Here is a 16,527-nt window from a genome sequence, read left to right on the forward strand (position 1 = left end):
TATGATCCTCTCAATAGATGCAAAAAAGGCATTTGACAAAGTACAGCATTCCTTCTTGATCAAAACCCTTCGGAGTACAGGGATAGAGGGTACATACCTCAATATCATAAAAGCCATCTATGAAAAACCTACAGCAAATATCATTATCATTGGGAAAAACTGAGAGCTTTCCCACTAAGGTCAGGAACGCGGCAGGGATGTCCACTATTACCACTGCTATTCAACATAGTACTAGAAGTCCTAGCCTCAGCAATCAGTCAACAAAAAGAAACAAAAGGCATCCGAATCGGCAAAGAAGATATCAAACTCTCACTCTTTGCAGATGATATGATACTTTATGTGGAAAACCCAAAAAACTCCCCCCCAAAACTGCTAGACCTCATACAGGAATTCAGTAAAGTGGCAGGATATAAAATCAATGCACAGAAATCAGTGGCATTCCTATACACCAACAACAAGACAGAAGAGAGAGAAATTAAGGAGACGTTCCCATTTACAATGGCACCCAAAACCATAAGATACCTAGGAATAAATCTAACCAAAGAGGCAAAGGATCTGTACTCAGAAAACTATAAAATACTCATGAAAGAAATTGAGGAAGACACAAAGAAATGGAAAAAGGTTCCATGCTCATGGATTGGAAGAACAAATATTGTGAAGATGTCAATGCTACCTAGAGCAATCTGCACATTCAATGCAATTCCTATCAAAATACCATCCACTTTTTACAAAGAAATGGAACAAATAATCCTAAAATTTGTATGGAACCAGAAGAGACCCTGAATAGCCAGAGGAATGTTGAAAAAGAAAAGCAAAGCTGGCGGCATCACAATTCTGGACTTCAAGCTCTATTACAAAGCTGTCATCATCAAGACAGTATGGTACTGGCACAAAAACAGACACACAGATCAATGGAACAGAATAGAGAGCCCAGAAATGGACTCTCAACTCTATGGTCAACTAATCTTTGACAAAGCAGGAAAGAATGTCCAATGGGAAAAAGACAGTCTCTTCAACAAATGGTGTTGGGAAAATTGGACAGCCACATGCAGAAGAATGAAACTGGACCATTTCCTTACATCACACACAAAAATAGACTCCAAATGGTTGAAAGACCTAAATGTGAGACAGGAGTCCATCAAAATCCTAAAGGAGAACACAGGCAGCAACCTCTTCAACCTCAGCCGCAGCAACTTCTTCCTAGAAACATCGCCAAAGGCAAGGAAAATAAAGGCAAAAATGAACTATTGGGACTTCATCAAAATAAAAAGCTTTTGCACAGCAAAAGAAACAGTCAACAAAACCAAAAGACAACTGAGAGAATGGGAGAAGCTATTTGCAAAAAAAAGCTATTGCAAATCAGACAAAGGTCTAGTATCCAAAATCTATAAAGAACTTACCAAACTCAACACCCAAAGAACAAATGATCCAATCAAGAAATGGGCAGACGACATGAACAGACATTTTTTCAAAGAAGACATCCAAATGGCCAACAGACACATGAAAAAGTGCTCCACATCACTCGGCATCAGGGAAATCCAAACCAAAACCTCAATGAGATACCAACTCACACCAGTCAGAATGGCTAAAATTAACAAGTCAGGAAACGACAGATGTTGGCGGGGATGTGGATAAAGGGGAACCCTCCTACACTGTTGGTGGGAATGCAAGCTGGTGCAGCCACTCTGGAAAACAGTATGGAGGTTCCTCAAAAAGTTGAAAAGAGAGCTACCCTATGACCCAGCAATTGCTCTACTGGGTATTTACTCCAAAGATACAAATGTAGGGATCTGAAGGGGTATGTGCATCCTGATGTTTATGGCAGCAATGTTCCCAATAGCCAAACTATGGAAAGAGCCAAGATGTTCATCGACAGATGAATGGATAAAGAAGATGTGGTACATATATATACAATGGAATATTATGCAGCCATCAAAAGGAATGAAATCTTGCCATTTGCAATGACGTAGATAGAACTGGAGGGTATTATGCTGAGTGAAATAAGTCAATCAGAGAAAGACGTGTATCATATGATCTCACTGATATGAGGAATTCTTAATCTCAGGAAACAAATTGAGGGTTGCTGGAGTGGTAGGGCATGGGGTGGGATGGGGTGGCTGGGTGATAGACACTGGGGAGGGTATGTGCTACGGTAAACGCTGTGAATTGTGTAAGACTGTCGAAAAGCAGACCTGTACCTCTGAAACAAGTAATACATTATATGTTAAAAAAAAAGAAGAAGAAGAAGAAGATAGTAGGAAGGGAAAAATGAAGGGGGTAAATCGGAAGGAGAGACAAACCATGAGAGACTGTGGACTCTGAGAAACAAACTGAGGGTTCTAGAGGGGCAGGGGCTGGGGGGATGGTTTAGCCTGGTGATGGGTATTAAAGAGGGCATGTATTGAATGGAGCATTGGGTTTTATACGCAAACAATGAATCATGGAACACTACATCAAAAACTAGTGATGTAATGTATGGTGATTAACATAATAAAATAAAATAAAATAAAATAAATATATATATGTATTTTAATGCATGCAGGAAGCCAAAAAATTATATCTCATGCCTTTCCCTAGAAAGCTACTGCTGATGCGCTTTAGAAAAAAATAAGAAAATGAAGAGGAAGGAAAACCTGGATCCAAAGAAAGAACCCAAAGAGGGATGCTATCTACCTCACGGGTTTAAAGAGTGACCATTTCAGGAGAAGCAGACTGGTGGAATAGGGTTGGGGCTTTTTTAAATATACTTTTAACTACCTAAAAAATCATGTTAACACAGACAGGTCTGATAAAGCATTTGAGAAAAAATTTAACAATAGGTACACAGGTTAACAATTGAATTAATGATTGGAGACAATTATTAACACCAGGAAAAAAATTAAAAAGGAAATATAATTATAGTGCTTTCCTATACTCTGTAATAAACAGTATTTGCACAAAGCTAACAATGAACAATGCAAACTGACAACTGAGTAAACCAAAAGTTTTATAAACATATAGATGAACAGATGTAGTTGGTGTTACAGATTGAACGGTATCCAAAATTCATATGTCAAAGTCCTAATCCCCGTCTGAATGTGACTGTATTTGGAGATAGAATTTTTAAAGAGGTAATAAATGTTAAATGAAGTCATTAAGGTGAGCCCTAATCCAATATGACTGGTGTTCTTACAAGAAAAAGAAATTAAGACACAGATATATACAAAGGGAAGAACATGTGAAGACACCAGAAGAAAATGGCCCTCTATAAGCCAAGAAGAGAGGCTTCAGGAGAAACGAACCCTCTTGTTACCTTGATCTTGGACTTCCAGCCTCCAGAACTGTGAGGAAATAAATTTCTGTTGTTGAAACTGCCCAGTCTGTAGTACTTTGTTATGGCAGCCCTAGCGGACTAAGACAGTTGGGAAACATGTCAGTCAAATCTTAATAAATTATAATAGAAAGTCAATGTGCAAAAATATCCAAAATTGACAAATCAAGAAATTCAAAAGATGAATATAAATATAATTTTTAAAAGCATTTGTTAGTATGAACCTCCCTCCACTTGGCTTCAAGCTACCAGGATGCAGCCCCCCCCCCCACACACACACACCCTTAATCTTCTCCACAACTCTTCTACTGAAGAATTTGGCTTTCAGGATAATAGGCTGTTTTGGGAGCTTTCCCTTTCCCAAAACTTTGTAGTAGCCCAATTGCACCACATCGATGATAAAAGCAGCTCCAGTCCTATTTTTGGCAGCACTTACCGGCATCTGCCCACTGACCAATGTCCACAGTTTATCAAGGTTGACAACTGGGCAGAAGCTCTGGTTCCTCTTTAAGTGGTAATGCCTCCTACCAACTTTTCCAAAGTAACCTGGGTGATATTGATCAAAGTTGATCCTGTGGTGAAGCATGCCACCAGCATGACCCTGGTCTCCTGAGTGTTTTTGGTGCTTGCCCATGCGGCTGTGGACCACATGGCCCTGAAGTTTCCAGGTCTTCCTCAGTCTGGATGGCATGTCAGCAGCCCAGATGAAAGAGCTAATTTTTAAAAGCTAAAGGAATTTAAAGAGTTGTCTCTGAAGAATGAGATGGGGCCCCCCACTCCACCTTGAATCTTTAAAGCCAGATGTATTTCAGAATTCAGATATTTTCTGATTTTTAAAAGATAATATGCATATACTGTATCATAAGCACACAATTATGTGCTCATAATTATGGGCAGCACCCCATAATTAATACAATATTCTTTTTGAGAGAGAAAGAAAGCACAAGTGAGGGGGAGGGACAGAGGGAGAGAGAGAGAGAGAATCCCAAGAGGCTCAGTGCCCAGCACAGAGCCAGACCCTGAAATCATGACCCCAGCCAAAATCAAGTCAGACTCTTAACCAACTGAACAACACAGGCATTCCAACACAATATTTTTGCAAAAGAGCTTTTAACTTTAGGTCAGGTTTTGCCACCAGAATGAGTTTTGGTGCTAAGGTACCTCCCAAAAATCAGTTTTCAAAGCTTTTTTTTTATTTAAAAAATGCATACCAGTGACTGTGTTTGATATTTTTAACTATACACAGTACTTTAATAAAAATCAAAATCATTTTTAAAAGGTGACTCTGGCAGAAGTGTGGAAGGAGATTTGGAGGAGTGGGAGTATGCCAGGGGCAAGACTGGAGTCGGAGGCTAATGAACAGGCCAACGTGACAATGAAGGTCAGATTTAAGGATGGGAGGTAAGGCAGCAATGATGGGTAAAAAAAGAGAAAGAATGATGGATTTGAGAGAACTTGTGAACAAATCAAATGGGATGGGTAAAAGAGAAGGCAAAATCATGGACAAAACTCAGACTCTTGATTTGGGAAGTTGCATGGAGGTGCCATCAATTTAATGGGGAAGGCAGAAGGAAAGGACATTTGGAGGACAAGGAGACAGGTGAAGTTTTCATTAGGAGATATTTCAGTGAGATTTTCATTGGGGATATTTCGGATGCATTGGAAGGCATCGGGGCAAATATATATTTGACATACCCAACGACAGAGTTCCTTAGAAGGTGGGAGGCAGAAGGGGTAAAGTAAGGACAGGATTTAAGCACCCAGCCCTCCTTCCTGCTTTGCTTTCTTTTCTCAATGAAGTCTTTTCATGGGGGAGAAAATGACAATCTGTGAAGTCAGTCCACTAAGTTCCCATGCCCCAAGCCCAGGAGGCAGTTCACAGGGCCACAGACACCCTGAGGGTCCTCTCATAGGAAAAGGAAATTGCTCCTCAGAAAAGCCAATTAATGGCTTAAGTGATAATTGAAAACACCCTTTGATAAGAGAAGCTGAAAATAATTCATCTTTTCCTATCTCCCCAGATCAAAATTAGGGAAACGGTCAGAAGGAGAAACTACTTCTCTTGTTTGTGCCAGTTTTAAATTGTTTCAGGGATTTCAAAATCAAACTTCATATGCTATTTAGGATATATCAGAGAATAAGAAAAGAAAGAAAACATCTCCATTCTTTTAAAGACACTGACATAGAGCTGATATCAAATCTTGCCCATGATAATTGTTTTTAAAAACCACTCCAACATATGTAAGTATACATGAAAAGTCTAAATATAATAGCAATAGAATCTATTGGTATTTTAAAATTAATTCAAGTGGGATTTATCCAGGAAGGTAGGCACAGTTAAAAATTAGGAAATCTGGGGTGCCTGGGTGGCTCAGTCAGTTAAGACCTAAGCCTCCGGCTCAGGTCATGATCCCAGGGTCCTGGGATCCAACCCCGCTTTGGGTTCCCTGCTCAGCGGGGAGTCTGCTTCTCCCTCCGCCTCTCCCCCCGCCCAGCCTGTGCTTTCTCTCTCACTCATTGCCTCTCTCTCTCTCAAATAAGTAAATAAAATCTTTTAAGAAATTAGGAAATCTAAGTAGTATATTTCTTCAATATATTTGATCCATAATGGATCAAAGGGAGAAATCATGTGATAATCATGAGAGATTTCCAAAAAGCAAAAGACCATGATTTTTTTAGAAATTCAATAAAATTAATAATATATACAATCACAAAACTAACAGCTTAATGGTGAAACATAAATATTCCAACTGAAGTCCTAAACAGTATTCAGTTGACTTTCTGAGCTCCACAGAGGTTAGGAGTACTGACTCTCCATGCAGTTGAAAATCTGTATATAACTTTGACTCCCCAAAAATATAACTACTAATAGCCTACTGGCCTACCCACAACAAACAGTTGATTAATAGTTATTTTGTATATTATATGTATTACATACTATATTCTTCAAGTAGGCTAGAGAAAAGAAAATGTTATTAAGAAAGTCGTAAGTAACAGAGAATACATGTACAGGACCATACTATATGTTTTGAAAAAAATCTGCGTGTAAGTGGACCCACGCAGTTCAAACCCATGTTGTTCAAGGGCTAACTGTAAGCATGTTAAACAATAAAATAACTAAAAAGTAAAATAAGTACATTAATATTCTAAACAAGAGGGCAAGTTTCCCATATTCGCAGATCTTATCATTACATTCCTCAAAAACCCAAGAAAATCAATTGGAAAACTATCAGAGATAATCAGTAAATTCAATAAAGTGATCAGTTACAAAATAAATGCAGAAAATCAGTAGGTTTCTTATACACCAAGAATAAAAATCTAATTCAATTAGAAAAGTCAATACAAAAACAGACCCCACTCTCTTTTCAAGCAGGTCGACCTTGAGTAAGACCTACCTATAGCAGTTGAAGATCCAGAAAATGACTTCCTTAGACTCACCATACTCTAATACTGCCTGGAAAGTCCTCATGTATCCCCATTGATATTTATACCCCACCTTGAAGACCAGGTCCCTAACAGGGAAAGCTAGAACCAGTGGATAAAGAGTAACTAAATAATTAAAACTCTCTAAACACACACACAAACAGATCCCACTCACATTAATATAAGATCCATCTGAATAAATCCAACAAACATGGACATGACCTATAAGATTAAAACTATAAAATTGTACTTAATGATCTAAAAGAACATAGGAACATATGGAGAGGAATGCCATATTCTTGGATAGAAAGATTAAAAATGTAAAGATGTCACTTCTCCCTAAATCTATAAGCTGAGCCACTGTCAATCAAAATTTCTAGATAAATTTTCAAGTTTGAAAACAAATGTGTAAGAAGAGTCAAAATAGTAAAAAAAAAAAAAAAGAAGAAGAAGAATATTAAGGGGAATTCATTTTATCATATTAAATGTACTATAAGTCTATAGTTACTAAAACATTGATGAATGAATAGACTGATCAGTGGAACAATATAGAGGGTTGTATGTTTAAAGGGTGGAATCTCAAATCAGTGAGTTATTGAAAATAAATGCATGTAGCTGCTTTTCTTACAAAAAACAAAATATTTTTTCTAAGTCCACTTCCTCATAAACCACTTTCACACTAACCCTCCATTCAGAGTCTACACTGTTTAGAACCCAATCTAATCTGCATTGCTTTATTTAATTCTCAAATACAAACCTATGAGGTAGATTTTATTCTGTTTTACAAATAAAGAAAACTGGAGTTTAGAAAGTTGAGAAATGGTTCCAGGTTAAGTAGGAGATCTGAAAATAAAAACCAGATCCATGAGGCTCCAGAGCTCATTCCCTCAGCCCCTTTAGGGGCTCCTTCCTTTCCTAGTCTCTCATTGACCTTAAGGTAGAAGCCAAGTACACCTACCTCTTCTGAAGGTTTACCTGAGTAAGTCACATAGGTAATCCTGGAATGCCATGAACAAAAACAGATGTTTGCTTAACCAATGCCCCAAGATATGCAAGATAATTGAGAATAAAAATATCCAAAAACTGCAGAGGTTCTGCCAACTATAAAAACCCTACCACCCCCTACTTACATCAATGGACAGATCATCCAAACAGAAAATCAACAAGGAGGGGGCGCCTGGATGGCTCAGTCAGTTAAGTGCCCAACTCTTGATTTCGGCTAAGGTCATGATCTTGGGATGGTGGGATTAGGCCCATGTCAGGCTCTGCACTCCACGGGTAGTCTGCTTGAGATTCTCTCCCTCTCCCTCTACCTCTGCCTCTCCCTCTGTTTGCATGTTTTCTCTCTCTCTAAAAATGAATGTATAGAACTAAAAAAAGAAAGAAAGAAAGAAAGAAAGAAAGAAAGAAAGAAAGAAAGAAAGAAAAGAAAGAAAGAAAAAGGAAGGAAGGAAGGAAGGAAGGAAGGAAGAGAAGAAAGAAAGAAAGAAAGAAAGAAAGAAAGAAAGAAAGAAAGAAAGAAAGAAAGAGAGAGAGAGAGAAAGAGAGAAAGAGAGAAAGAAAACGAAAATCAACAAGGAAGGAAACAATGGTTTTGAATGACACACTGGACCAGATGGACGTAACAGATATATTCAGAACACTCCATCCTAAAAGAGCAGAATACACGTTCTTTTCAAGTGCACATGGAGCATTCTCCAGAATAGATCACATGTTAGGCCATAAAGCAAGTCTCAACAAATACAAGAAGATTGAAGTCATACCATGCATCTTTTCTGACCATAACACTATGAAACTAGAAGTCAACCAAAAGAAAAAATCTAGAAAGACCACAAATACATGGAGGTTAAACAACATGCTACTAAACAATGAATTGGGTCCACAGGAAATAAAAAAAAGAAATAAAAAAATACATGAAAATGAAACACAACCATCCAAAACATTTGGGACACAGCAAAAGTGGTTCTGAGGGAAGTTTATAGCAACACAAGCCTACCTCAAGAAGCAAGAAATATCTCAAACAACCTAACCTTACACCTAAAGGAGATAGAAAAAGCACAACAAACAAAGCCTAAAGCCAGCAGAAGGAAGGAAATAACAAAGATTAGAGCAGAAATAAATGATATAGAAACTACAAACAAACAAACAAAAAACAATAGAACAGATCAATGAAACCAGGAGATGGTTCTTTGAAAGAATTAATAAAATTGATAAGCCTCTAGCCAGACTTATCAAAAAGAAAAGAGAAAGGACCTAAACAAATAAAATCACAAACAAAAGACAAGAAATAACAATCAACACCACAGAAATACAATTATAAGAGAATATTATGAAAAACTGTATGCCAACAAATTGGACAACCTAGAAGACATGGACAAATTCCCAGAAACATATAAATTACCAAAACTGAAACAGGGAGAAATAGAAAACTTGAACACACCAAAAACCAGCAAAGAAATTAAATCAGTAATCAAAAAACCCCCAACAAACAGAAGTCTGGGACCAGATGGCTTCACAGGTGAATTCTACCAAACATTTAAAGAAGAATTAATACCAATTCTTCTCAATCTATTCCAAAAAAATAAAAAAGGAAAGAAAATTTCCAAATTCATTCTATGAGGCCTGAATTACCCCGATACTAAAACCAGATAAAAACAACACTTAAAAAGAGAACTACAGGCCAATATCTCTGATGTGAAAATCCTCAACAAAATACTGACACATGGAATCCAACAATTCATTTAAAAAATCATTCACCACGATCAATTCGTATCTATTCCCATACTGCAAGTGTGGTTCAGTATTCACAAATCAATCAATGTGATACATCACATTAATAAAAAAGGATAAAAACCATATGATCATTTCAATAGATGCAGAAAAAGCATCTGACAAAATACAACATCCATTCATGATAAAAACCCTCAACAAAGTAGGTTTAGAGGGAACATACTTCAACATAATAAAGGCCATAGGTGAAAAACCCACAGCTAATATCCTAAATGGATATTTAGGTAGGTAGGTAGATAATATCTTAAAACTCTCAATTTTTCCTCTACAGTCAGGAGCAAGACAGGGATGTCCACTGTCACCACTTTCATTCAACATAGTACTGGAAGTCCTAGCCACAGCAATCAGACAACAAAAAAATAAAAGGCATCCAAAATGGAAAGGAAAAAGTAAAACTTTCACTATTTGTAGATGACACATACTATATACAGAAAACCCCAAAAGACTCCACCAAAAAACTGCTAGAACAGATACATGAATTTAGCAAAGTCACAGGATATAAAATCAACATATAGAAATCTGTTGCATTCCTATACACCAAAAACAAAGAAGCAGAAAGAGATTTAAGGAATAAATCCCATGTACAATTGCATCAAAACCAGTAAGATACCTAGGAATAAACCTAACCAAAGAGGTGAAGGACCTGTGCTCTGAAAACTATAAAACACTGATGGAAGAAATTGAAGACAACACAAAGAAATGGAAAGACATTCCACTCTTGTGGATTGGAAGGACAAATATTGTTAAAACATCAATACTACCCAAGGCAATCTACACATTTAATGCAATCTCTATCAAAATACCAACAGCATTTTTCAGAGAGCTAGAACAAATAATTCTAAAATAGTATGGAACCACAAAAGACCTCAAATAGCCAAAGCATCTTTAAAAAGAAAAGCAAAGCTGGAGGCATCACAATTCTGGACTTCAAGTTATATGACAAAGCTTTAGTAATCAAAACAGTATAGTACTGGAACAGAAATGGGCACATAGATCAATAGAACACAATAGAGAGGCCAGAAATAAACCCACAATTATATGGTCAATTAATTTCCAACAAAGCAGAAAAGAATATCCAGTGGGGAAAAGACAGTCTCTTCAACAAATGGTGTTGGGAAAACTGGACGGCAACATGCAAAAGAATGAAACTAAACCACTTTCTTACATCATACATAGAAATAAATTCAAAATGGATGGGGGTGCCTCAGTGGTTCAGTTGGTTAAGTGTTCAACTCTTGATTTTGGCTCAGGTCATGATCTCAGGGTCATGAGATCAAGCCCCACGTCCAGCTCTGCACTGGGAGTGGAACCTGCTTAAGATTCTCTCTCTCCCTCTCCCTCTCCCTCTGCCCCTCCCTACCCGACTCATGCTCTCTCCTCTAAAAAAAAAAAAAAAAGTAAAAAATAAATAAAAATGACTTCAAAATGGAAGACCTAAATGTGAGACCTGAAATCATAAAACTCCTAGAAAAGAACACAGGGAGTAACTTCTTTGTCACCAGCCATAGAAACTTCTTTCTAGATGTGTTCTGAGGCAAGGGGGAGAAAAGCAAAAATAAACTATTGGGACTTCATCAAAATAAAAAGTTTCTGTACGGTGAAGGAAATAATCAACAAAACTAAAAAGCAACCTACAGAATGGGAGAAGATATTTGCTAATGACATATCCGATAAAGGGTTAATATCCAAAGTATGTAAAGAACTTATACAACTCAACACCCACAAAACGAATAATCCAATTTAAAAAAATGGGCAGAAGACATGAATAAGCATTTTTCCAAAGAACACATCTGGATGGCCAACAGACACATGAAAAGATGCTCAACCTCACTTATCATTGGAGAAATGCAAATCCAAACAACAATGAGATATCACCTCACACCTGTGAGAATGACTAAAATCGACAACATAAGAAAAAACAGGTATTGGCGAAAATGTGGAGAAGGGGGAACCCTTGTGCACTGTTGGTGGGAATGTAAACTGGTGCAGCCATTATGGAAAACAGTATGAAGTTTCCTAATAAAAACTTAAAAATAGAACTACCATACAATCCAGAAATCGCACTACTAGGTATTTACCCAAAGAATACAAAAATACTAATTCAAAGGAATACATGCACCACAGTGTTTATAGAGCAGCATTATCTACAAATAGCCAAATTATGGAAGCAGCCCAAGTGTCCATCAATTGACAAATGGATAAAGATGTGCATACACACACACACATATACACACAATGGAATATTACTCAGCCATAAAAAAGGAATGAAATCTCACTCTTTACAATGACATGAATGGAAGTAGAGAGTATTATGCTAAGCAAAATAAGTCAAAGAAGGATAAATACCATACGATTTTTACTCCTATGTGGAATTTAAAAAACAAAACAAATAAGCAAAAGAAAAAAGAGAAAGCAAGAGATAAACCAAGAAACACTCTTAACTATTGAGAACAAAAACTGATGGTTACCACTGGGGAAGTAGGTGAGGGGTTAGCTGGATTGGTGATGGGGATTAAAGAGTGCACGTGTTGAGGAGGGCAGAGCAAGATGGCGGAGGAGCGGGAGCCCTGGATTTCATCTGGTCTCGGGAACTAAGCTGGTTAGGGATCAAACCATTCTGAACACCTACAAACTCAATAGGAGATCGAAAAAAAGAATAGCAACAACTCTCTGAACAGAAAAGCGACCACTTTCTGGAAGGTAGGACATGCGGAAAAGTGAATCCGAGGTGATATTCGGGAGCATAGATGGCGGCGGAGGGGGCCTCCATCAGCCGCTTCTGGCAAGTGACAGAGCCACGGAGCACAAAATCAGAACTTTTAGAAGTCGGCTCCGCTGAGGGACATTGCTCCAGTGGCTAAGTGGGGGGTGGAACCCTTGTGGGACAGTGTGGTCTCAGGACCCTCGGGGTCACAGAAAGACTGGGGGTGCCTGAGTGTGGCAGAGCTCCCAGGTATCGGAGCGGGGTAGCCAGCTGCAGAGACGGAGCCAAGGCGTGGGCTCTCAGCTCAGGGTTGCCATAAACTGTGATCAGTGACAGTCAGGCCACTGCTCCTCCAGCAGGGACCCAACAAGCAGCAGAGCCAGGGAGACTCCCCTTCCTCCCCCAAGAGGAGCGGCACAGGAGTGCACTGCAAGGATCTGCTGGGTTTGGAGACTCCACACGGGGTCGGGTGCCAGAGATACAAACGCTCAGTCACAGGCCGGGTGAGCACGGAGTGCGGCCGGAGACCAGGGAGATGGGAGTGATTGACTGCTTTTCTCTGGGGGCGCACTGAGGAGCGGGGCCCCAAGCTCTCGGCTCCTCCAGAGCGGAGATTGGGAGGCCGCCATTTTCACTGACGTCCTCCAACGCTGTACGGAAAGCTTGCAGGGAACAAAAGCTCCCGAGAGCAAACCGGAGCTGATTGCTTAGCCCGGGCCAACAAGGGCAGGGCAATTCCGCCTCCGGCAAAGACATTTGGCAGCCACGGCAAAGGGGCCCCTCCCCCAGAAGATCAGCACAAACAGCCAGCCAACACCAAGTTTACCAATCAATGAGAACGGCAGAACTCCAGCCCTAGGGGAATACTGCACATAGAATTCCATGGCTTTTTTACCATGATTCATTAGTCTTTCAAAGTTAATTTCTTTTTAACTGTTTTGGTGGGTTTTTTTTTAATTTTTCTTTTCCCTTTTTCAACCAACATTTTATCAATACCTTTTTTTAAAAAAAATTTTTATTTTTCATTTTTAGAGTCATATTCTATCCCTTCATAGTAGTTACCCTTATTTTTGGCATATATATATATATAAGTTGTTCTCTCCTTAAAATTTTGAGATACAGTTTCGTTTAACATATCAAAATATACTCTAAATCTCTAGTATATGGCTTTGTTCTAGTCTCCTGCCTGATCACATTCTCTCCCCTTTTTTTTCTCTTTCTTTCCTTTATTTTAATCCTCTTCTTTCTTTTTTCAAACATCTTATCAATTCCTTTTTTTAAAATTTTTTGTAATTTTCATCTTTACACTCATATTCCATCCCTTCATCGTCTCAATCCTTATTTTGTACATATATGTCTTTCTTTCTTTAAAATTTTAGGAGGCACTTTCTTCTAACAGACCAAAATACACCCAAAATCTACTGTGTGGCACTGATCTATACACTACCCTGATCATATTTGATCATATTCTGTTTTTTCATCGTTGTTGTTCTGTTTTTCTTTGTTTTTATCTTTTTCTTTTTTTTTCTCTTTCTTTGCCTTTCTTTGCCCCTGGTTTCAGGTCTTTTCTGATTTGATTACAGTATATTTTCTGGGGACGTTGTTAACCTGTTAGCATTTTGTTCTCTCATTCATCTATTCTCCTCTGGACAAAAAAAAAACAAGATGAAAAAAGTCACCTCAACAAAAAGAACAAGAGATACTACCATCTGCCAGGGACCTATTCAATACGGACATTAGTGCGATGTCGGACCTAGAGTTCAGAATCATGACTTTAAAGATACTAGCTGGGCTTGAAAAAAACATGGAAGTTATTAGAGAAACCCTTTCTGGAGAAATAAAAGAACTAAAATTTAACCAAGTCGAAATCAAAAAGGCTATTCATGAGGTGCAATAAAAAATGGGGAACTAACTGCTAGGATAAATGAGGCAGAAGAGAGAATCAGTGATATAGAAGACCAAATGATGGAAAATAAAGAAGCTGAGAAAAAGAGAGATAAAGAACTACTGGATCACGAGGGCAGAATTCGAGAGATAAATGATACCATAAGACAAAACAACATTAGAATAATTGGGATCCCAGAAGAAGAAGAAAGAGAGAGAGGGGCAGAAGGTATATTGGAGCAAATTATAGCAGAGAACTTCCCTAATGTGGGGAAGGAAACAGGCATCAAAATCCAGGAGGCACAGAGAAACCCTCTCAAAATCAATAAATATAGGTCAACCCCCCAACATCTAATAGTAAAACTTACGAGTCTCAGAGACATGGAGAAAATCCTGAAAGCAGCTCGGGAGAAGAGATATGTGACCTATAATGGTGGAAACATTAGATTGGCAACAGACCTATCCACAGAGATCTGGCAGGCCAGAAAAGACTGGCATGATATCTTCAGAGCATTAAATGAGAAAAATATGCAGCCAAGAATACTATATCCAGCTAGGCTGTCATTGAACATAGAAGGAGAGATAAAAAGCTTCCAGGACAAAGAAAAACTAAAGGAATTTGCAAACACAAAACAAGCCCTCCAAGAAATATTGAAAGCGGTCCTCTAAGCAAAGAGAGAGCCTAAAAGCAGCATAGACCAGAAAGGAACACAGACAATATACACTAACAGTCACCTTACAGGCAATACAATGGCACTAAATTCATATCTTTCAATAGTTACCCTGAATGTAAATGGGCTAAATGCCCCAATCAAAAGACACAGGCTATCAGATTGGATTAAAAAACAAGACCCATCGATATGCTGTCTGCAAGAGACTCATTTTAGACCCAAAGACACCCCCACATTGAAAGTGAGGGGGTGGAAAACCATTTACCATGCTAATGGACACCAAAAGAAAGCTGGGGTGGCAATCCTTATATCAGACAAATTAGATTTTAAAACAAAGACTATAATAAGAGATGAAGAAGGACACTATATCCTACTTAAAGGGTCTATCCACCAAGAAGATCTAACAATTGTAAATATCTAGGCACCTAACATGGGAGCAACCAATTATATAAGCCAATTAATAACAAAAGCGAAGAAACACATTGACAACAATACAATAATAGTGGGGGACTTTAACACCCCCCTGACTGAAATGGACAGATCATCTAAGCAAAAGATCAACCAGGAAATAAAGACTTTAAATGACACACTGGACCAAATGGACTTCACAGACATATTCAGAACATTCCATCCCAAAGCAACGGAATACACATTCTTCTCTAGTGCCCATGGAACATTCTCCAGAATAGATCACATCCTAGGTCACAAATCAGGTCTCGACCAGTACCAAAAGATTCGGATTATTCCCTGCATATTTTCTGACCACAATACTTTGAAACTAGAACTCAATCACAAGAGGAAAGTTGGAAAGAACTCAAATACATGGAAGCTAAAGAGCATCCTACTAAGGAATGAATGGGTCAACCAGGAAATTAAAGAAGAATTTAAAAAGTTCATGGAAACCAATGAAAACGAAAACACAACTGTTCAAAATCTTTGGGATGCAGCAAAGGCAGTCCTGAAAGTATATAGCAATACAAGTCTTTCTCAAGAAACAAGAAAGGTCTCAAATATACAACCTAACCCTACACCTAAAGGAGTTAGAAAAAACAGCAAATAAAGCCTAAACCCAGCAGGAGAAGAGAAATAATAAAGATCAGAGCAGAAATCAATGAAATAGCAACCAAAAGGACAGTAGAACAGATCAACAAAACTAGGAGCTGGTTCTTTGAAAGAATGAACAAGATTGATAAATCCCTGGCCAGACTTATCAAAAAGAAAAGAGAAAGGACCCAAATCAACAAAATCATGAATGAAAGAGGAGAGATCACAACCAACACCAAAGAAATACAAACAATTAGAAGAACATATTATGAGCAACTCTATGCCAGCAAATTAGATAACCTGGAAGAAATGGATGCATTCCTAGAGATGTATCAACTACCAAAATTGAACCAGGAAGAAATAGAAAACCTGAACAGACCTATAACCACTAAGGAAATTGAAGCAGTCATCAAAGATCTCCCAACAAACAAAAGCCCAAGGCCAGATGGCTTCCCAGGGGAATTCTACCAAACATTTCCAGAAGAATTAATACCTATTCTCCTGAAACTGTTCCAAAAAATAGAAATGGAAGGAAAACTTCCAAACTCATTTTATGAGGCCACCATTACCTTGATCCCCAAACCAGACAAAGGCCCCATCAAAAACGAGAATTACAGACCAATATCCTTGATGAACATGGATGCAAAAATTCTCACCAAAATACTAGCCAATAGGATGCAACAGTACATTAAAAGGATTAT

This window comes from Eumetopias jubatus, unplaced genomic scaffold (assembly GCF_037043125.1).
Source record: "Eumetopias jubatus isolate StellerSeaLion01/CBP00866 unplaced genomic scaffold, mEumJub1_p1.0 scaffold_1, whole genome shotgun sequence".
NCBI lineage: Eukaryota > Metazoa > Chordata > Mammalia > Carnivora > Otariidae > Eumetopias > Eumetopias jubatus.